This window comes from Pongo pygmaeus, chromosome 4 (assembly GCF_028885625.2).
Source record: "Pongo pygmaeus isolate AG05252 chromosome 4, NHGRI_mPonPyg2-v2.0_pri, whole genome shotgun sequence".
NCBI classification, from domain to species: domain Eukaryota; kingdom Metazoa; phylum Chordata; class Mammalia; order Primates; family Hominidae; genus Pongo; species Pongo pygmaeus.
Window position 1 is genome coordinate 84,013,929 of NC_072377.2, and position 23,300 is coordinate 84,037,228.

At 42.7% G+C, this 23,300-nt stretch overlaps 1 pseudogene; it reads right to left on the reverse strand.

Annotated features, from left to right (window-relative positions):
* Positions 1 to 6,968: 6,968 nt before the first annotated feature.
* Positions 6,969 to 7,938, reverse strand: LOC129036347 (RNA-binding motif protein, X-linked 2-like; annotated as a pseudogene).
* Between the last annotated feature and the right edge of the window lie 15,362 nt (positions 7,939 to 23,300).

Sequence of the window (23,300 nt, forward strand, 5' to 3'; positions counted from 1 at the left end):
TTGGAGTGAGAACCCAGGATCCTCTCCATCTTGCCTTCCAGGGGTAAAGGTTTTTTTTTTCCTCTTTTCTTTTTTTGAGATGGAGTTTCGCTCTTATTGTCCAGGCTGGAGTGCAATGGCACAATCTTGGCTCATCGCAACCTCTGCCTCTCAGGTTCAAGTGATTCTCCTGCCTCAGCCTCCCAAGTAGCTGGGATTACAGGTGCCCACCACCATGCCTGACTAATTTTGTATTTTTAGTAGAGACGGGGTTTCTCCATGTTGATCAGGCTGGTCTTGAACTCCTGACCTCAGGTGATCCACCCGTCTTGGCCTCCCAAAATGCTAGGATTACAGGCGTGAGCCACTGTGCCCCTCCTTTTTTCTCTCTTCTTTTAGAAGGGGAGGAGGACAGCTGTCTTTCTCTTCTATATAAATGCTCAGTTTCATTTTCTCAGAATTCCTCACTTACAGTACAGACCTCATTACATAGAGGATGACATCTGGTTCTTATTGCATTCCCCCAGGGATAAGAACTAGGACAAGGGAATCCAGCACAGTAATTATCATAATAATCTGTCTCTGGTGCAAAAACTTCATGTATGCATTCAGGGCAACATAAAGATGAGTATTAAAAACCCAGCAAAGACAATCACAATCTCCACCACAGGTTCTATTATACATGTAGCAGGGGGCACAAGAGATTTTCGTATGTTGGAAGTACTAAAATGACAACCTGAAATACTGCTCCCTACTCCTAAACCAACATTGCTTTCTGTGTTTGGAACATATATCACTTTATTCAAAAGCTAAAAGCCAACACTTTCTTGTTACAGCCCTTAGTGAAATAAAAAGAGATTCCCACACTTAAATAATATTGGGGGTCCTTAAAAAATTACACACTTCTTTCCATCTGTCTTTCCTTCAAATGGAGATACCCTCCACACTATTCTCCAAGCACCTTGATTAATAAAGAATTGTGTAGTTCACTTGGCCAGCCACGGTGGCTCATGCCTGTAATCTCAGCACTTTGGGAGGCCAAGGCAAGTGGATCACCTGAGGGCAGGAGTTCGAGACCAGCCTGGCCAGCATGGCAAAACCCTGTCTCTACTAAAAATACAAAAATTAGCTGGGTGTGGTTGCACACACCTATAGATCCAGCTACTCGGGAGGCTGAGGCAGGAGAATCGCTTGAACCTGGCAGGCAGAGGTTGCACAGTGAGCCGAGATCGCGCCACTGCCCTCCAGCCTGGAAGACAGAGTGAGACTCCATTTCAAAAAAAAAAAAAAAAAATAGAAATCTTTCCTTATATCCTGAATAAAAGCCTTCCAAAGTCCTTTTAATTTCTTGTCTTTTGCATTTCTTTCTTTAATTTATCTTGAATTGATCCAGAAAAAGATTCATCATGGTATTTATGTTGATTGTCTATAAGTTGTACGATGGGTGTTTTCAAGTCCTTTTTGCTTGTCTATGCTTTGAGCCCTTTTTAACCTTTCCAATAAGAAAGTATGAGGCACTTTATATATATAAAAAGTAAAGGTGGAATAATGGAAGAAGCATTTCACAAACAGGGAGATAATCTAAGTCTCAACTTGTTTCAGTCTGAGTTGCTTCATTTAAAAGGTGGTGATAATAACTTCCTTTTGGACCATGGACAAATGGTTCAAAGATTCTCTGGCTCCCTCAGCTGAGTTCTTACTGCTCTATGGGAAGTGGGAACAGATTAAATGAGAGAATTAGAGACTAATCAGAAGCAAGCCTGGCTAAAAGGAAGGGAACAATAGCAAAAAACCCAGGCACACAGGATATCTGGAAGTTGGGGTCACTGGTATGTTGCAAGTAAAAAGAAAGATAAGTATTACATTAAAAAGACAGCTATTCTAGATTAGTGTGAGGCAGAGGAGTGGATTTATCATCATTATCACATCATTATTTTTATAAAGTTATTCTACAAACCTGATTGATATAGAAAATCATTTAAATTTTTCTTACCTTAATAAAGGCCTCAGGCAGATCATCATTGGAGCGTCACAACCAGTTGAGTGTTTTTCTTTTCTAACAATCACACAGTCTTCCAGCGGAAACCACTGACCACTAATCCATATTTAATTAAATTTTCTCTCACAGGGAAGCGTACATTGCTTTGGTTTGCACTGGTCTGTTAGGAAGCCTCAGTTTATGAGGATTTAGATACTGATATGTACATTTTGCTTTGATTTTAAATATTAAATGGTTTTTCTAATTTAAGAGAAAGTACTGTTCAATGGTCCTCAGATTTTTCTAGGGAAAGACCTTATTTTGTTTATTTGTCTCTTCTCCCTTTTTCTTGATGTATCCTATTAATCTTTAATAAAACCCAGATTTTGACTTCATTAATCTTCATTATTTTTAGTATTCCATTTCAATGATTTCTGGTGCCTTCTTGATTTTCCTTTTTTAAAGTTGTTTTGTTGCATTTTTTCAATTTTTCTTTTATTGTGGTAAAACAATACACAACATTAAATTTACCGTCTTAACTATTTAAACAATTTTATTTTTTAAATTTTTGTTTTATTTTTATTTTGAGATGAGGTCTTGCTGTGTTGCCCAGGCTGGTCTTGAACTCCTGGATTCAAAGTATTCTCCCACCTCAGCCTCCTAAGTAGCTAGGATTAAAGGTATGTGCCACTGTGCCTAGCTCATCTTAACCATTTTTAAGTATACAGTTCAGTAGTGTTAAGTATATTCATTTTCATATTATTGTGCAACGGATCTCTATAACTTTTTTTATCTTGTAAAACTCACACTGTATGCCCATTAAACACTAATTCTTCCTCTTTCCTTTCTACTTTGTTTCTATAATTTTGACTATTTTAGATAATTAATATTAATGGAATCATACAGTATTTGCCTTTTTGTGACTAGATTATTTCACTTAGCATAATGTCCTCCAGGTTCATCCACATTATTGCATATTGCAGGATTTCCTTCTATTTGAGACTCCTTAATATTCCATTGCATGTATATACCACATTTTCTGTATTTGTTCAAACACTGATAGACATTTGGTTTGCTTCTACCTCTTGGCTATTGTGAATAATACTATAATGAACATGGGTATGCAAATATCTCTTCAAGGTCCAGCTTTGAATTATCCTGGTATCTACCCAGAAGTGAGATTGTTGGATCCTATGGTAATTCTATTTTTAATTTTTTGAAGAATCTCTATATTATTTTCCATAATGGTTTCACCATTTTATATTCCCACCAGCAGTGCAATTTCTCCACATTCTTGCCAACATTTATTTATTTATTTTTTTTCTTAAGAGACAGGGTCTTGCACTGTTGCCCAGGGTGGAGTGGTGCAATTGTAGATCACTGTAGTCTTCAACTCCTAGGATCAAGCAGTCCTCCCACCCCAGCCTCCCAAAGTGCTGGGATTATAGGCGTGAGCCACTGTGCCTAGCCTTCCATTCTTTTGATAGTAGTCATCCTAATGGGTGTAAGATGACAAGTCACTGCTTTTAGTTTGCATTTCTCTTACGATTATTGATGTTGAGCATCTTTTAATATGCTTGTTGATTTTTAAAACATCTTCTTTGTAGAATTGTGTAAGTCCTTTGCTCATTTTTAATCAGGTTATTTCTTGTTGGTAGTATTGAGTTATAGGACTTCCTTATATACTCTGGATATTAACCTCTTATCCAATATATGACTTGTAAATATTTTTCCTCATTCCATAGGTTTCCTTGTTACTCTATTAGTTACTTCTTTTGATACACAGAAGTTTTTCAGTTTGGTGTAGTCCCATTTGTCTCTGTTCACTTTTCTTCCCTGTGCTTTGGTGTCACATTCAAGAAATCATTGTCAAATCCAATATCCTGTTTCCTGCTATATTGTCTTCTAGGAGTTTTGTGTTTTAGGTCTTACATTTAGATCTTTAATGCATTTTGACTTAATTTTTGTATATAATGTAAGAGTCCAACTTCATTCTTTTGCATATAGACCTCCAGTTTTCCCAACACCATTTATTGAAGAGAGTACACTTTTCCCACTGTGTAGCCCTGGCAACCTTGTAAGGAATGGCTAAATTGGAATTTTTATTTAGTTGTTTATCTTTTGGGGGGACATAGTTATGAAAAGTAATCTAATTTAAATAAGTAATGTAATTTTAATGAATAAAATGAATAAACCAAATTTACATGTACCGGTGTGGAGAGATGTTTTGACATCTTTTGACAGAAATTTGGACCGATGTCAATTATGATACCTAATTAATCAAAGGAAAATTCTTAGAAATTTGAAAACTTTAGATGAAGAACTTTCATAAAACTAACCACCTAGTTTTACATACCTTAAATGAATATTATAGTTACAAAATTATTTTTACAACAGTAGTATTTAGCATTTCATGTTGTCTTTCTTATTATATATTTTCATTAAGAGTAAAATACCCAATATTTTAACATATTTTTATTTTTTTAAATTTTATTTATTTGTTTTTCTGAGATGGAGTCTTGCTCTGTCACCCAGACTGGAGTGTGGCAGCATGATCTTGCCTCACTACAACCTCTGCCTCCCAGGTTCAAGTGATTCTCCCACCTCAGCCTCCCAAGTAGCTGGGACTACAAGTGCCCACCACCACACCTGGCTAATCTTTGTATTTTTAGTAGAGACAGGGTTTCACCATGTTGTCCAGGCTGGTCTCGAACTCCTGGTTCGACGTGATCCACCCACCTCAGCCTCCCAAAGTGCTGGGATTACAGGCGTGAGCCACCATACCTGACCTTAACATATTTATTTTTAAAGTTAGGTGCTTTTTTTTTTTTTTAATTGAGACTCCTCCAAAAAAAAAAAGAGAATCGCAAATTTAACCAGTCACTGTATTCTAAAAATATTGGTATCATTTATAGTCAGATTTAGATTTTCCAATAGTGTTTTCTGAACACTGAGTTTATTGATGAAAACTATTTATTTTTTATTTATTTATTTATTTATTTATTTATTTATTTATTTTTGAGACCGAGTCTCACTCTGTCGCCCAGGCTGAAGTGCAGTAGCGTGATCTTGGCTCACTGCAAGCTCTGCCTCCCGGGTTCACGCCATTCTCCTGCCTCAGCCTCCCGAGTAGCTATTTTTTAAAAGGTTATATCAGCACTCCTAACATGTGCATCAAATGTACCTGTAAGCTCCTTTATGATAGGATGTGGGTGTTTTCAAGGGAAGCATTGTAGGTATGGTGGCATCTTCTGTTTACCTAGCTCAATTCTTATTTCTGAAAAGCAGCTACTCAACAATCTGATTTTCTTAGCTAGCTTCCAGTCATTAGTTCTAGTATCTGCCTTGAAATCTTCTGAGTTCATGCATTTGTTATCAGCACATGAGCCTTAACCTGTTATAAGGTAATTTTTTATAATCTTATTTTATTGCCAAGTGATGTTTGGCTTCTTAAAAGTTTCTACTGGAAAGTGTGTCCTAGAAGCTAAATCTAGTTGTTGGCTCTGGTTAACAAATGAAATACTTCCAGTAATTTGTAATACTTTTTTCCACTTAATTTCAAAATATTTCAAGTCATTTCTTTGTGTATTTCAGATATTATAAGGATGCACAATCCCCTGTGATACTTTTTTTTTTTTTTTGAGATGGAGTCTCACTCTGTTGCCCAGGCTGGAGTGCAGTGGTGTGATCTCGGCTCACTGCAACCTCTGCCTCCCAGGTTCAAGCGATTCTCCTGCCTCAGCCTCCCGAGTAGCTGGGACTGCAGGTGTGCACCACCACACCCAGCTAATTTCTGTATTTTTAGTAGAGACGTGGTTTCACCATGTTGGCCAGGATGGTCTTGATCTCTTTTTTTTTTTTTTTGTAACAGAGTTTTGCTCTTGTTGCCCAGGCTAGAGTGCAATGGCACCATCTCGGCTCACTGCAACCTCTGCCTCCTGGGTTCAAGCAATTCTCCTGCCTCAGCCTCCCGAGTAGCTGGGATTACAGGCGTGTGCCACCACACCTGGCTAATTTTGCATTTTTAGTAAAGATGGGGTTTCTCCTTGTTGGCCGGGCTGGTCTCAAACTGCTGTCCTCAGGTGATCCACCTGCCTCAGCCTCCCAAAGTGCTGGGATTACAGGCGCCCACGGGCAGGTCTTGATCTCTTGACCTCGTGATCTGCTGGCCTCAGCCTCACAAGCTGATACTTGTTGTTTTTAACCAAAGTTTTAATGAAAAGGAAAAGACATTAACTTTTTTTTTAAACAGGAGGGTTTGGGCATGGAGCTGGTTGATCTTAAAAATCCTCACCCAGCCAGGCGTGGTAGACCATGCCTATAATCCCAGCACTTTGAGAGGCCGAGGCAGATGGATCACCTGAGGTCAGGAGTTCCAGACCAGCCTGGCCAACATGGTGAAATCCCCGTCTCTACTAAATATACAAAAAATTAGCTGGGCATGGTGGCAGGCGCCTGTAATCCCAGCTACTTGAGAGGCTGAGGCAGGAGAATCACTTGAACCCGGGAGGCGGAGGTTGCAGTTAGCCAAGATCGCACCATTGCACTCCAGCCTGGGCAACAAGAGCGAAACTCCGTCTCAAAAAAAAAAAAAAAAAAAAAAAAAAAATCCTAACCCATTCATTCCCATCAAGCTGTCCAAAACTAGTAACTGGAAAGGTCCCGTGATGCTGGGCTCTAAACATCGAACACAAAGACTAGAATAATAGAATTATCTGGTATTTTCCCTTTCCAGAAAATTCCATCTTCAATTGGGGTCTATGGATTCAAGAGCCATATTTATGAACCAAAAGTTAGGACACATAGTCTGGTACAGGGACAATGGATGGTAGGAAAAATATCCAGGATCTAGCTGTTGAAACTGCAGCCCTCTCAATGACTCTAATACTCAAGGGATTAAAATAATCCAGCCCCAGAAGTTTTAGATACAAAAATAGTAACAACCCAATTGAATTTTACTGCATTTAAAAAACATAATTATTTCCAAATCTACTGAGCAACTGAACAGTCTTCAGTGACGCTTACGGTCACTGGGATTCGAAGACTCTCACTCTCAGGAGCGAGGGGCCTTTTTATGCCTATGGGATTTATCTCCGCTCCTACTTCGAGTTCTGTGACTACGCCCTTCGGAACGCCAGTTGTACGGGCTAGAAAAATGGATCTGAGCTCCGCCCTCTGTCCCTATCCCCTGTTGTTTCTTCTCTTGCCTGCTTCCTGCTTGAGGACTTGTGTTCGTGCTTGGGTTTCTCCTTCTTCAGCTCCCTCTCTAGGTCCTCTGCTCCACCGTAGTAGGCAGTCCTGGCTTCGGGGAGCTTCCGCCTCTCCCTGGGCTGTGACTTCTGAACTCCCTCCGAGTTCTTGCTGCTGTGCTGCTTAGGGCCAGGGTCATCTTTTTCCTTTACTGTCTTGCTTGTGGGTGACGAAGAGGATGGTTGCTCTGCCTGTACCAACCGATCAGTTTTCTCTTTTTCTTTCTTTCTTTTATTTTTTTCCTTTTTCTCTTTCTTGTGCTTTTTTGTTGGTTTTTCATCTTCAGAGCTCTCAGACGAACTTGATGAGTAGGTGTGAGCCCCACAGGAGCCCTTATGGAGTTCTTTGGTCACATCATCCATTTCTTCCGAGTTCTTAGGAGCCCGATAGTTAGACACATGATCCACTCGGATAGTTCTTCCTTTGATCCTGATCCCGTTAAAATTGTCAACGGCCAGAATTGTGCTCCTCTGATCTTCATAGCAGAGGAAACAGAATCCTTTGGATTTCCCAGTCTTCTTGTCCCGCACAAGATTAATGTTAACAATCTCCCCATATTGTGAGAATACACAGATGATGTCCCCTTCAGTCAGTTTATAAGGAAGCCCTCCCAGGAAGATCCAGGCGCTGTCCTTGTACTCAGAGTGCCAGGACACCTTATCGGCCACCCCAAGCTGGACCTCTCCCTCATTCAGCTCGTTGACCAGCTTCACCTTAGTTAAAGCGTTCATCTCCGCGGGCTCGCGCTCAACGTCCAGGTATCAGTGCCGGGGCGAGGCAGCCCCCGTGTGATACTTTGTGGCGCACGCGCGCGCACGCGCGCGCATGTGTGTGTGTGTATGTGTGTGTTTTACCAACCTTATTGAGTTATAATTTACATAAAGTAAAACACATCTATTTAAATGTGTGGTCTTATGTAACCTTCCCTACCATAGTTAAGATAGTAAACATTTCCAGGCCGGGCGTGGTGGCTCACGCCTGTAATCCCAGCACTTTGGGAGGCCGAGGCTGGCGGATCACCTGAGGTCAGAAGTTTGAGACCAGCCTGGCCAACATGGTGAAACCCCGTCTCTACTAAAAACACAAAGAATTAGCTGGGCGTGGTGGCGGGCGCCTGTAATCCTAGCTACTCAGGAGGCTGAGACAGGAGAATCACTTGAACCTGGGAGGTGGAGGTTGCAGTAAGCCGAGATCGTGCCGTTGCACTCCAGCCTGGGCAACAAGAGTGAAACTCCATCTCAAAAAAAAAAAGAAAAGATAGTAAACATTTCCTTTACCATAGAAACTTCTCTCATGCCTCTTTTCCACTGCCTGTCCCAGGCAATTACTAATTTGATTTCTATCAATTATAGGTTAAGTTTGCCAGTTACAGAGCTTAATAGAAATGGAATCACATTATATGGACTCTTTTTGGTCTGGGTTTTTTTCACTCAGCTTAATGTTTTTAGCTTCATCCCTGTTGTTGTGTGTATCAGTAACTCATTGTGTGAATAGATTACAATTTACTCATTTCCCTGCTGGTGGACGTTTGGGTTTGTTTTAGTTTTGGGCTATATTATGAATTAAGCCACTATGAACATTTAGGTACAAGTCTTTGTGTGGACATTTTTTGTTTGTTTGTTTCTCTTAGGTATATACTTAGGAATGTAATTGCTGGGTCACATGGTAAGAAATTATGAGGCTGTTTTCCAAAATGGTGTACCATTTTACACTCTCACCAGCAATGTATGAGAGTTCCAGTTACCTACATCCCTGTCAATTCTTGGTGTCGTCAATCTGCTACTTTTAGTTAATCTAGTGGATGTGTAAAGATATCTCATTTTGGATTCCATTTTCATTTCTCTAAGGACTAATGATGCTGAACTTTTCTTTTTTTTTAATGAAACTTTTTGGTTGTTTTGTTTTGTTTTGAGACAGGGTGTCACTATGTTACCCAGGCTAGTCTTGAACTCCTGGACTCAAGCGAGCCTCCTGCTTCCCACCTCAGCCTCTCAAGTAGCTGGGACTATAGGCACGCACCAGTGTGCCTAGCATGCTGAATATTTTTGCATATGCTTTTTAGCCTTTTATTTTATTTGTGAAGTGACATTTCAAGCCTTTCACCCATTTAAAAAATTGGATTTTTTTTTATTGCATTATAACAGCTGTTTGCATTTTAAGTTGGTAGAGTTTTAAGGTACATATTTAAATGGCTAGACTTACATATTTATTCTGCTCTAGGCAAGTGCATACAAAAACATCTCTAAAATCGCCATAGCATTGGAAATATTACGTGAGATGTCTATCCTTACCCCATCTGACCCCCAGGCTAAAATCTGTTTCCATTTGAGATTGTAAAATCATCACAGCAAATGACCTAATATTTTAAGTTTAACTGATATTTCTTTAGTAAAGGAAATATCTTCCTACTCCTTCACAACTAAACATGAAGGATGTGGTATTTTTTTTTTTAAATTGTCTTTTTCAATTCATCTCATGTTAAAACCAGACATAACCATATTGTTCCATTTAAAAACTGTCCAGAACTATAAAATATTTTTATTTCAGTTTATAAAATGGATGCTTCAATACACAAAGATAAATTATTATTAAGAAATTATTATTATTGGCCAGGCGTGGTGGCTCACACCTGTAATCTTAACACTTTGGGAGGCTGAGGTGAGTGGATTGCTTGAGCTCAGGAGTTTGAGAGCAGCCTGGGCAACACGGTGAAAGCCCATCTCTACAAAAAATTAGCTGGACATGGCGGCACGTGCCTGTAGTTCCAGCTACTTGGGGGGCTGAGGCAAGAGGATCGCTTGAACCTGGAGGTCGAGGCTGCAGTGAGCTGAGATGGCGCCACTGCACTCCAGTTGGATGACAAAGTGAGACCTTGTCTCAAAAAAAGAAAAAAAGAAATTATTATTATTCAATTAAGTTTCTAATAAAACAGAAAATCTCTCCCATACATCAGCCAACATGTGGAAATGTCTAAAAATTTAGAGCCTCAAATTGGGCAATTGCTTTAAATGTTTATTTGTGTCATAAAATTGTGTTTCTGCAACAAATTAATATTTTAATAAAAATACAAATGATGTAAATGTGAATTCTTAAAAGAAAAATTTTAAGTGAAAAGCAGTAAAAAAGAAAATAATTCAATACATTACAGTAAACTGATGGAAATTCCACTCAGGGTAGAAGTATGGGTTCTTGGTCACCTGTCACTGTTCCAATCTACCCATTTGACAGGGTAACTGAAGCAAAGAGAGGTCAAGTGATTTGTCCAAGACCATGCCACTTGCTAGTGAAGATCTGGAATGGGAATGAATATTCACCAGCAGGCTAGTGTTACATAACATATTTTCTTATAATTGAGAACTAAACTTCCTATTAAAAATCTATTCTTGTGCCAAGCACTGTGGCTCACACCTAAAATCCCAGTGCTTTGGGAGGCTGAGGCAGGAGGATCTCTTGAGGCCAGGAGTTCACCAGCCTAAGCAACATAGTGAGACCCAGTCACTACAAAACTTTTTTAAAAAATTAGCCAGGCATGGTGGCATGTGCCTGTAGTCCCAACTATTCAGAAGGCTGAGGCAGGAGGGTCATTTCTTTCTTTCTTTTTTTTTTTTTTTTGAGACAGAGTCTCACTCTGTCAGCCAGGCTGGAGTACAATGGCACAGTCTCGGCTCACTGCAACCTCTGACTCCCGGCCGGGCTCAAGCAATTCAGCAGGAGGTTCATTTCATTGCCTAGGAGTTCAAGGCTGCAGTGAGTTATGATTGTACCACTGCACTCCAGCCTGGGTGACAGAGCAAGACCATGTCGCCAAAAGAAAAAATGGAGGGAGAATGCCAGCACTGCACTAGCCTCTTCCCCATCAATTTAAAAAAGAAAATGTTTGTCCCTTTTGATTGCTGAATAATATTCCATAGCATAAATGTACCACTATTTAACCACTTACCCATTGAAAGACATCTGGATGATTTCTATTGTTCAGCTATTACAAATAAAGTTGCTATAAACGTGTATTTATAAGTTTTTGTGTTAACATGTCTTTATTTCTCTGGGATAAAAGCCAGGAATGCAATTTCTAGGTTGTATGTTAGCTGCATGTTCATTTTTTGTTGGTATTGCCTTTTACTTTATTTATTTTTTCTTTCTTTCTTTCTTTGACAGCACCTTGCTCTGAAGCTAAGGCTGTAGTGCAGTGGTGCAATCATGGCTCACTGCAGCCTCAATCTCCCAGGTTCAAGCGATCCTCCCACCTCAGCCTCCTGAGAAGCTGGGACCACAGGCACATGCCACCACGCATGGCTAATTTTTGCATAGACAGGGTCTCACTATGTTACCAAGGCTGGTCTCAAACTCTTGGGCTCAAGTGATCCTCCTGCCTCGGCCTCCCAAAGTGCTGGGATTATAGGTATGAGCCACCATGCCCAGCCACTACTTTTAATTTTATCCTTTCTAATAGCGATGTAGTGATATCTCATTGTGGTGTTAACTTGCATTTCTCTAATGACTAATAATGAACATTTTTCTATGGGTTGATTTGCTACCCACTTATTCTCTTCAGTAGATTAATGTCTCTTTATGTCTCTTTTGCTCATCTTCTAAGGATTATTTGTGTGTTTTTACTGTTGAAGTTTTAGATTTTTAAAAATATATTCTATATATGAATTTTTGGAAATCATCTATTTCCAGTACTACATTGAACAAGAGTGGTAAAAGTGGACATCCTTACCTTGCCCCCAATCTTAGTGGAAAAGCATTCCATCTTTTGCCATTAAATATTGGTTAATTGTAGTTCTTAATAGATATTCTTTATCAAGTAGGAAAGTTTTTCTGTATTCCCAGATTTCTGAGACTTTTTTAAAGGAATAAGTGTTGATTTTTTTTTTTTTTAAGACAGGGTCTTCCTCTGTTGCTCAGGTTGGAGTGCAGTGGTACAATCATAGCTCATTACAGCCTGGAATTCCTGGGCTCAAGCAATCCTCCCTGCTCAGCCTCCTGAGTAGCTGGGATTACAGGTGTGCACAATCACACCTGCCTACTTTTTTATTTTTTGTAGAAACAGGGTCTCGCTACGTTGGCCAGGCTGGTCTCAAACTCCTGGCCTCAAGTGATCCTCCTGCCTCAGCCTCCCAAAGTGTTGGGATTACAGGTGTAAGCCACTATACCCAGCCTTGAATTCTGTCAAGTACTTTTTCTACATGAATTGATATGATCATGTGATTTTCTTAATTTAGCCTGTTAATATGGTAGATTATATAGATTGATTTTTAAATATTGAACCAGCTTTGAATCCCCAAAATAAACCAGTTGGTTGTAGTAGAATACTTTTTTATATTGCTGAATGCTGTTTGCTTAATGTTTTGATAAGAATGTGTGATTTTACATTCATTAGGGATATTGGTCTGTAGTTTTCTTTTCTGTCTTTGTCTGGTTTTAGTATTAAGGTATTGATTTTTAGAAATGAATTGACAAAAAATGAATTGGAAAGTGTTTCTTTCATTTTCAGTTTCTGGAAGAGATTGAGAAGAATTGGTGTTAATTCTTCTTTAAACATTCGGTAGAATTCTCTTATTAAAACTATTTGGGTCTGATGATTTTAAGTTATGAATTCAACTTCCTTATTAGCTATAGGACTATTTAAATAACCTATATAATATTGGATGAGTTGTGATAGTTTGTGTGGTTTTTTTTTAGACAGGGTCTTGCCCTGTCACCCTGGCTGGAGTGCAGTGGTGTGATCATGGCTCACAGTAGCCTCGACCTCTTGGGCTCAAGTGATCCTCAGCCTTCCCAGTAGCTGGGACTACAGGCAGGTGCCACCACGGCTTGCTAATTTTTTTTTATTTTTATTTTTCGTAGACGGGTTTCCCCATGTTGCCCAGGCTGGTCTCAAACTCCTGGCCTCAAACGACCCTCCTGCCTTGGCCTCCCAAAGTGCTGTGATTACTGGTGTGAGCCACTGCTCCCAAACTAGTTTGTGTTTTTCAAGGAATTGGCTAATTTATCTAAGTTGTCAAATTTTTGTGTGTAGAGTTGTTTGTGTTATGCCGTTATTAACTTTTCAACATCTGCAAGGTCTGCAGTTATATCCCGTTTCATTCCTAATATTAGTAGCAATTTGCATCTCCTCTACTTTTTTCCCCTGTTGGTCTTGCTAGAGGTTTGTCAGTTTTATTCATCTTTTTAAATAACTAGTTTTTTGTTGTTGTTGATTTTTTTTCCTGTTTTCAGTTCTATTAATTGCTATTCTTCATTATTTCTTTCCTTCTGCTTGCTTTGGGCTTATTTTACTCTCCTTTTCTAGTTTTTTGAGATGGAAATTTATTTTATTTTATTGTATTTATTTATTTATTTATTTTAATAGTAAACAGCATTTATTGACTTTTCACATGAGCCATATACTTTGTTTGCTTTTTTTTTTAATGAAGTATTTATTAATCATTCTTGGGTGTTTCTCGGAGAGGGGGATATGGCAGGGTCATAGGATAATAGTGGAGAGAAGGTCAGCAGATAAACACATGAACAAAGGTCTCTGGTTTTCCTAGGTAGAGGTCCCTGCGGCCTTCCTCAGTGTTTGTGTCCCTGGGTACTTGAGATTAGGGAGTGGTGATGACACTTAAAGAGCATGCTGCCTTCAAGCATCTGTTTAACAAAGCACATCTTGCACCGCCCTTAATCCATTTAACCCTGAGTTGACACAGCACATGTTTCAGAGAGCAAGGGGCTGGGGGCAAGGCCGTAGATAAACAGCATCCCGAGGCAGAAGAATTTCTCCTAGTACAGAACAAAATGGAGTCTCCTATGCCTACTTCTTCTACACAGACACAGTAACAATCTGATCTCTCTTTCTTTTCCCCACATTTCCCCCTTTTCAACAAAACCGCCGTTGTCATCATGGCCTGTTCTCGATGGTCGCTGTCTCTTCGGAGCTGTTGGGTACACCTCCCAGACGGGGCGGACGGGCAGAGGTGCTCCTCACATCTCAGACGGGGCGGCCGGGCAGAGGCGCTCCTCACTTCCCAGACAGGCGGCGGAGCAGAGGCGCTCCTCACCTCCCAGACGGGGCGGCCGGGCAGAGGCGCTCCTCACCTCCTCCCAGACGGGGCGGCCGGGCAGAGGCGCTCCTCATCTCCCAGACGGGGCAGTCGGGCAGAGGCGCTCCTCACTTCCCAGATGGGGTGGCCGGGCAGAGGCGCTCCTCACCTCCCAGACCGGGCGGCCGGGCAGAGGCGCTCCTCACTTCCCAGACAGGCGGCCGGGTAGAGGCGCTCCTCACTTCCCAGAGGGGGCGGCCAGGTAGAGGCCCTCCTCACTTCCTCCCAGACGGGGTGGCGGCCGGGCAGAGGCGCTCCTCACCTCCCAGAGGGGGCGGCCAGGCAGAGGCGCCCCTCACTTCCCAGACAGGGCGGCTGGGCAGAGGCGCTCCTCACCTCCCAGACGGGGCGGCCGGGCAGAGGCACTCCTCATCTCCCAGACCAGGCGGCCGGCCAGGTAGAGGTGCTCCTCACTTCCTCCCAGACAGGGTGGCAGCCGGGCAGAGGTGCTCCTCACTTCCTCCCAGACAGGGTGGCAGCCAGGCAGAGGCCTCCTCACTTCCCAGACGGGGCGGCCGGGCAGAGGCGCTCCTCACCTCCCAGACGGGGCGGCCGGGCAGAGGCGCTTCTCACTTCCCAGACGGGGCGTCCAGGTAAAGGTGCTCCTCACTTCCCAGATGGGGCGGCCGGGCAGAGGAGCTCCTCACTTCCTCCCAGACGGGGTGGCCGGGCAGAGGCGCTTCTCACTTCCCAGACGGGGCGTCCAGGTAGAGGTGCTCCTCACTTCCCAGATGGGGCGGCCGAGCAGAGGCGGTCCTCACTTCCTCCCAGACGGGGTGGCGGCCGGGCAGAGGCGCTCCTCACCTCCCAGACGGGGCGGCCGGGCAGAGGCGCTCCTCACCTCCCAGATGGGGCGGCCGGGTAGAGGCGCTCCTCACTTCCCAGACGGGTCGGCGGGGCAGAGGCGCTTCTCATATCCCAGACGATGGGCGGCAGGGCAGAGATGCTCCTCGCTTCCTATACAGGATGGCGGCCGGGCAGAGGCGCTCCTCACTTCCCAGACGGGGCGGCCGGGCAGAGGCGCTCCTCACATCCCAGATGATGGGCGGCCGGGCAGAGACGCTCCTCACTTCCTAGACGGGGTGGCGGCCGGGCAGAGGCTGTAATCTTAGCACTTTGGGAGGCCAAGGCAGGCGGCTGGGAGGTGGAGGTTGTACCGAGCGGAGATCAGGCCATTGCACTCCAGCCTGGGCAACATTGAGCATGGAGTGAGCGAGACTCCGTCTGTAATCCCAGCACCTCAGGAGGCCGAGGCGGGCAGATCACTGGAGGCCAGGAGCTGGAGACCAGCCTGGTCAACATGGCGAAACCCTGTCTCCACCAAAAATACAAAAACCAGTCAGGCGTGGCGGCGTGCACCTGCAATCCCAGGCACTCGGCAGGCTGAGGCAGGAGAATCACAGGAGCCTGAGGCAGGGAGGTTGCAGCGAGCTGAGATCAGGGCAGTACAGTCCAGCCTTGGCAACAGAGGGAGACCGAAGAAAGAAGTAGAGGGAGACCGAAGAGGGAAGAGGGGAGAGGGGAGACGGGAGAGGGATTTATTTTATTTTTAGACAAAGTCTCGCTCTGTCACCCAGGCCGGAGTGCAGTGGTGCAATCTCGGTTCACTGCAACCTCTGCCTCGCGGGTTCAAGCAATTTTCCCGCCTCAGCCTCCCAAGTAGCTGGTACTACAGGCACGTGCCACTATGCCTGGCTAAATTTTTTTTTGTGTTTTTAGTAGAGATGGGACTTCACTATGTTGGCCCGGGTGGTCTCAAACTCCTGACCTCAGGTGATACACCCACCTTGGCCTCCCAAAGTGCTGGGATTACAGGCGTGAGCCACCATGCCCGGCCAGAGGTGGGAATTTAGATTATTGATTTGAGACTTTCAAAAATTTCCTATAATATCAATTTCATAAATATATAATTATTGCAATTGGCAAATTTTTCTCTTAAGAAGTATTAAAAGACATTATTTTTCAAAATGTCTTTCTAGTATTTAAAGAATGTTAGGAAATGTTATTAAATTATTTTATTATAATTAGTGTTCATTATTATCCTGTTATCTGATTTTATCAACATGATTCAACAAAAATATCTACATGGCAGGGTCTTGTGAATGTAAGAATTTCACAAGAATGTTTAACCATTATGAAAGCTACCAAGTCTTCTTGTACTGAACTGAAGATAGAATGCTAGGAAAACTTGTTTTATGGCCAGGCGTGTGGCTCATGCCTGTAATACCAGCACTTTGGGAGGCAGAGATGGACGGATCACTTGAGGTCAGGAATTAGAAACCAGCCTGGCCAACATGGTGAAACCCTGTCTCTACTAAAAATACAAAAATTAGTTGGGTGTGGTGACACGCCCCTGTAATCCCAGCTTCTCTGGAGGCTGAGGCAGGAGAATCACTTGAACCTGGGAGGTGGAGGTTGCAGTAAGTCAAGATCACACCACTGCACCCCAGCCTAAGTGACGGAGCGAGACTTCATCTAAAAATAAATAAATAAATAAATAAATAAATACATACATACATAAATAATAAAACAAGTTTTTGGTTTTTGTTTGTTTTTGAGATGGAGTCTTGTTCTGTCACCCAGGCTGGGGTGCAGTGGCACGATCATGGCTCACTGCAACCTCTGCCTCCCAGGTTCAAGCGATTCTCCTGTCTCAGCTTCCCAAATAGCTGGGATTACAGGTGCCCCAGCCACGCCCGGCTAATTTTTGTATTATTAGCAGAGACAAGGTTTCTCTATGTTGGCCATGCTGGTCTCCAATTCCTCACCTCAAGTGATCCGCCCGTCTCCACTTCTCAAAGTGCTGGGATTACAGATGTGAGCCACCACCCCCATCCTATCCCAACACTTTAGGAGGCCAAAGTGGGAGGATTGCTTGAGGCCAAGAGTTTGAGACCAGCCTGGGCAACATAGTGAGTCCTTGTCTCTACTAAAAAAAAATTTTTTTAATTAGCTGGTTGTGGTGGCTTGCACCTGTAATCCCACCACTTTGGGAGGCCAAGGTGAGTAGATTGTTTGAGGTCAGGAGTTTGAGACCAGCCTGGGCAACACGGAAAAACCTTCTCTCTGAAAGAAATACAAAAATTAGCCAGTCGTGGTAGCACATACCTGTATTCCCAGCTACTCAAGAGGCTGAGGTGGGAGAATCACTTGAGCCCAGGGAGTTGAGGCTGCAGTGAGCTGAGATCGTACCACTGCACTCCAGACTGGGTGATAGAAGTGAGACCCCGTCTCAAAACAAAAGAGAAAAAATTATACTGGCATGGTGGCACACACCTGTACTCAGCTACTGAGGAAATTGAGGTGGGAGATTGCTTGAGCCCAGGAGGTTGAGCTTACAGTGAGCTGCAATCATGCCTGGGCACGAGTGCCATGAACTCCAGCCTGGGCAACAGAGCATGGACAAAAGAGCAAGACTCTATCTCTAAATATATATACTTAGTGAGACCCAAGCTGGAGGATCATTTGAGGCCAGGGGTTCAAGACCAGTCTGGGCAACATAGGGAGACCCCATTTCTACAAAAAAATACAAAATTTAATGGGGCATGGTGGCTCATGCCTGTAGTCCCAGCTACTAAGGAGGCTGAGGCAGGAGGATCGCATGAGCCCAGGATGTTGAGGTTCCAGTGAGCCATGATGGTGCTACCACATTCTAGCCTGGGCAACAGAGTGAGATCCTATCTCAGAAAATATATATATATGTGTATATGTGTGTGTGTTTGTATTATATATGTCAATATGCATATATATGTATATGTGTATATATGTATATGTATGTGTATATATACATGTATCTATGTATATACATATATATGGAAAAATAGATATAGGGTCAAAATCCAAGTGATGAAGAAGGGAATAAGAATTATGAAATAGAAGATTTTAAACAAAGCAGATTTGTATGTGATGGTTTGCTGGATAATTCAAGTCTCATTCTTTATTTTATCAGTGGTACTTACACATTTATACAAAATTAAAAAGGTTTCAAAAGGAGTGTATGGTGAGATCTTCTTAGCCCTACCATTAGGCTAAACCCTGAAGTTCTAAAGATGAATGAATCATAGCCCCTAATTTCATAATCTTGCAACCCGATTATTTTTGTCCTCAGAACTGACACTTGTTTTCTCCAGGCAAAAATCTCAACCTGTGCTCTGAATTCCAACCCCTCCTACCTCCTCAGAGACCTTGTCAGTTACTTCTCTCTTGTACCTTCAACATGTTTTTTGCTATTGGTTCCTATCCTTCAGTCTATAAACAAATTCAATAGTCTCTAATCTTAACACAAAACAAAACGATAGCTCTTATATCCCATACCCCATTCTAGCTAGAGTCTGAAAAAAGTAGTTCACATTTAATAGCTCTAATTTCTCACCTGTTAAATTAAAATTTTTATCAAAGTGATATATGCAAAGGGCTAAAACAATAAAAATTAAATAAATTGAATGTTGTTATGTGTCTAGTGTCATTTTTTGCCCTTTACACGTGTTAGCTCAGTTAATCCTCACAACAATCTCTAAGGCAGGCACGATTATCTCCCTTTTACAGATTGGGAAACTGAGCTACAGATGAGTTTATGATAGGAAGCAACAGCCTCCCACACCCGTTTTCCCCCATCAGTTCTACTGTCCAGTAGCCACTGGCTGTAACTGTTTCTGTTCTTTATTCCTCCTTTGGTCACTTCCATTTTTGTAAGTTGTTCACACTGCTATCTCTTGAGTAAAGAAATTTAGACATTGGCTTTTGACTTCCCAATGGGAAATATGAAGATTTAATTCCATTATATTCCCCTCCAAAAAAGCTACATAATTATTCTCAGTTCCTCCTCTGGTCAACCTCTGCAGCTATAAACAACACACTTTGGCATCCCTTTCTTATTTCATAGGTTATGAACAATAGCTCTTGACTGCTTACTTTTTTTGATGAGAACATCAGCTCTCATGTTTTTTCCTCCACACCTCATCTTACATAGGCTCCTCATCTACTGCTTTAAATTTTTGCTGATGTGACTTTTTCAGGTTGAATTCAGTGGCATTTTCCAATTATTCTTTTATCTGCATGTGATGCCTGATACCTTTGACCCTCTTCCTTAAGCATTAGTTTTTCTTAGGCATATTAGCCAATAATTTTTTACTAAGCATCTGTTTTATGCCAGGTATTAGATGAGGTATGTGTTAAAGAAACATGGGGAAATATCTGTTGGGAGACAATTCTTCATGGGTTTTGGAGTTATTGTGGCAGCTTTTTCTTTTTTTCCGGACAACCTCCTTCAAAGGTGTTTGTATGGTGAGCAGCCTTGAAAGATTGAAATAGCATTTCCCTCCAGGGAAGAGAGCAGGATTTTTTACCATCCAAGATGTTTCTCCAATAATGTTTCTCTCCACGGTAAAGGTTGGGTAGGTTAGATATCAGCTCCTTTAAAAGACTGAGAGTTCAGGGTCAGGTGCAGTGGCTCATGCCTGTAATCCCAGCACTGTGGGAGGCCGAGGCAGGTGGATCACTTGAGCCCAGGAGTTCAAGGTCAGCCCAGGCACCATGGTGAAACCCTATCTCTACAAAAAATACAAAAATTAGTTGGATGTAGTAGCACATGTTGAGGTAAGAGGATCACTTGAGCGTGTGGAGGTCAAGGCTGCAGTGAGAAGTGATCATGCCACTGCACTCCAGCCTATGTGACAGAACAAGACCCTGTATTAAAAAAAAAAAAAAAAAGGGCAGGGGTGAGCATGGTGGCTCACGCCTGCAATTCCAGCACTTTGGGAGGCCAAGGTGGGCGGATCGCCTGAGGTCAGGAGTTCGAGACCAGCTTGGCCAACATGGTGAAACCCTGTCTTTACTACAAATACAAAAATTAGCTGGGCATGGTGGCAGGCACCTGTAATCCCAGCTACTCAGGAGGCTGAGGCAGGACAACCACTTGAACCTAGGAAGTGGAGGTTGCAGTGAGCCAAGATCATGCCACTGCACTCCAGCCTGGGTGACAGGGTTGAGACTCTGTCTCAAAAAAAAAAAAAAAAAAAGAAAAAGAAAAAAAAAAGTTTGAGACTTCCTAAGTTCAGGTAAGTTCAGGGTTCCTTAGCTGTGAGACAAACCCACAGACTGTGCAGCATCTACCTGAGCCCACCTTTCTATCGCCACTGTGGAGTCTTGGTGGTAAATGCACAGATGCAAACATGAGGCTCATGCTTCCTCTTCTGTGAATAGTAAAGCCCTTCGTTTGCTTGTTTTGTTGTTGTTGTTTTTTGAGAGGGAGTCTTGTTCCCGTTACACAGGCTGGAGTGCAGTGGTATGATCTTGGCTCACTGCAACCTCCACCTCCCAGGTTTAAGTGATTCTCCTTCCTCAGCCTCCTGAGTAGCTGAGATTACAGGCGTGTGCCAACACGCCCGGCTAATTTTTGTATTTTTAGTAGAGATGGGGTTTCGCCATGTTGGCCAGGCTGGTCTCGAACTCCTGACCTCAGGTGCTCCGCCCGCCTCGGCCTCCCAAAGTGCTGGGACTACAGGCATGAGCCACTGCACCTGGCCCGCCCTTTGTTTTCGACTCAAGAGTCTCATGTCTTCTAGCAGAGCTTATAAAATTGTGTCAGGTTAATTAGTTAACTTGAAACTAAGGTAAAATCTCAGGCCATTCGTAGTTCTTGACCTTGTCCAGCAACCAGCTGAATATGTGATCCTGAGATCAGAAGCAGAGACTGGCCTAAGGATATGACTTTGGGAGTCATCAACATATAAGCGGCCATTAAACCACGGTAGTGGGCGCAATCATTTGGACTAGTGTGACATCATGAAAGGAGAATTCAGAGAGCTTTGAGGACCTCCAAAATGCAATAATCTGATAAAAGTGGAAGAGTTCAAGGGAGACTTGAAGAAGCTTCCAGGTGAATCAAAGAGAGAGACTGCTTCAAGGAGGAATGAGTGGTCAGGTTTATCAAATGCTGAGAGACCACATAAGATGAGAACAGAAAATATCCACCGAATTTAGAAGTTGGAGGTCAGTGTGACATTACCAAGAGCAGTTAAAAGCAGTTTAATGGAGTAACCGGCTGAAATCCTAACTGGATGACAGCTATGGTCAAGGTGGGGAAATACAGGCAGTAAATGAGGTCTTTCCTAAGAAGAGAAAGAGAAAGAATCGGGAGTTAAGGAATTGTCTTTTTTTAAAAAAACAGAAATTTGGCCAGGCATGGTGGCTAACGCCTGTAATCCCAGCACTTTGGGAGGCCGAGGCAGGTGAATCACCTGAGGTCAGGAGTTCAACACCAGCCTGGCCAACATGGCGAAACCCCGTCTCTACTAAAAATACAAAAATCAGCTGGGCCTAGTGGTGGATGCCTGTAATCCCAGCTACTCAGGAGGCTGAGGTGGGAGGATTGCTTGAACCTGGGAGGCGAAGGTTGCAGTGAGCCGAGATCATGCCACTGCACTCCAGCCTGGGCAACAGAGCTAGACTCCGTCAAAAAAACAAAACAGAAATTTATTTTCGCACAATTCTGGAGGCCAGACACCTGAGATCAAGGTGTTATCAGGGTTAGTTTCTTCAGAGGCTTCCCTCCTAGGCTTGTAGGTAGCCATCTTCTTTTTCTGTCTTAACATGGTCAAAGGAAGAGTCTTTGCTTTCAGCTTTATGGGCAAAGTTACACAAATGACAATGTGATCACCACCAGTGTTTTTAGGGGTGACTGAATATTCTTTCTCTACTTTCAAAACTTGTTGATCTAAAGACAGTCCTTTGTCTGGATCTGAATAGCCACAGAGCCCACCAAGTCTATATATACAAAATTAATAGAGTTATTCTTTTTTTGTTTTGTACTTTTTAGAGATGGGGTCTCACTGTGTTGCCTAGGCTGAAGTGCAGTGTCTATTCACAGGTGCGATCATAGCTTGCTGCAGCCTTAAACTCCTGGCCTCAGGCACTCCTCCCTCAGCCTCCAGAGTAGCTGGGACTACAGGTGTGCAGCACTGCACCTGGCATAATAGTGTAATTCTTATTCCAAGAGATGTTTCAATGTCTCCAGTTTCAAATATAGAGGCAACAAGAAAAGCTCAGAAAAGAACTCAATAGGGATATAGGCCATCAACAAACTGCAAAAACAGATTAAAAGGATGAAAATTCCATTTTGGAAAAAAGCATATGAGGAAACTTATTGTCATCAAGCTAACAAAGGCCAGAGAGCTTGTTTAGGAGCCCTTGACCTTAAAAGGACACTGGATAGAAATGGTCATAAAGAGAGAGAAAATGCCACAGAGAGAATGAAGTCCTACATAAGCTTAGTCCCTTTGTAAACTGGAACCACTGCAAGCACCCTGTAAGACCTTAATGGGGAAGCAGACCCAAAGAGTCCCTTTTTCCATTTAGTGCATACTTTTCTTTAACTGTTTAACTGTCATTGTGTGTGTGTCTGTGTGTGTACACCTGTAATCTCAGCACCTTGGGAGGCTGAAGTGGGCAGATCACTTAAGTTCAGGTGTTCGAGACCAGCCTGGCCAACATGGTGAAACCCCGTCTCTACTAAAAATACAACAATTGGCAGGGTGCGGTGGCTCACATCTGTAATGCCAGCATTTTGGGAGGCCAAGGCAGCCAGATCGCCTGAGGTCAGGAGTTTGAAACCAGCCTGGCCAACTTGGTGAAACCCTGTCTATACTAAAAATACAAAATCAGCCGGGTGTGGTGGCAGGCACCTATAACCCCAGCTACTCAGGAGGCTGAGCCAGGACAATGGCTTGAACCTGGGAGGCGGAGTTTGCAGTGAGCCCAGATAGCACAGTTGCACTCCAGCCTGGGTCACAGAGCAAGACTTCGTCAAAAAAAAGAAAAAAAAAAAAAGCTAGATTAAACAGTAGACAGGGGAAAAACATATCTTGTGCTCATTACAGTCTACTTTTGATCTGAAGAAATAAATTTAAGATTTACTGATCACCACACTCCAGGAAGAGAAAATACTAATCAAGGTAGTTGAGAATGCTCATACAGAGAGCAAACAGTATTCCTACTCTATTCTGGTTTTC